Source organism: Rhinoraja longicauda, chromosome 25 (assembly GCF_053455715.1).
Source record: "Rhinoraja longicauda isolate Sanriku21f chromosome 25, sRhiLon1.1, whole genome shotgun sequence".
In the NCBI taxonomy this organism is placed as follows: domain Eukaryota; kingdom Metazoa; phylum Chordata; class Chondrichthyes; order Rajiformes; family Arhynchobatidae; genus Rhinoraja; species Rhinoraja longicauda.
In genome coordinates, this window is record NC_135977.1 from 1,830,213 (window position 1) to 1,830,473 (window position 261).

Below are 261 nucleotides of genomic sequence, written 5' to 3' on the forward strand. Positions count from 1 at the left end.
AAGGGCCTGTTTCCTCGCTGTATCTCTAAACTAAAAGTTGGGATAGTCCCAGCCTCATCTACCTCCTCTGGCAGCTCGTTCCATACACCCACCACCCTGCGTGTGAAAAGGTTGCCCCTCAGGTTCCTATTAAACCTTTCCCCACTCACCTTAAACCCATGTCCTCTGGTTCTTGATTCCCCCACCCGTGTTGAATCCTCTTCAAAGGCGTTCGGACACTACTCTTGAAAGTCCTGGCCTGCACCTCTTCCAAAATCATTA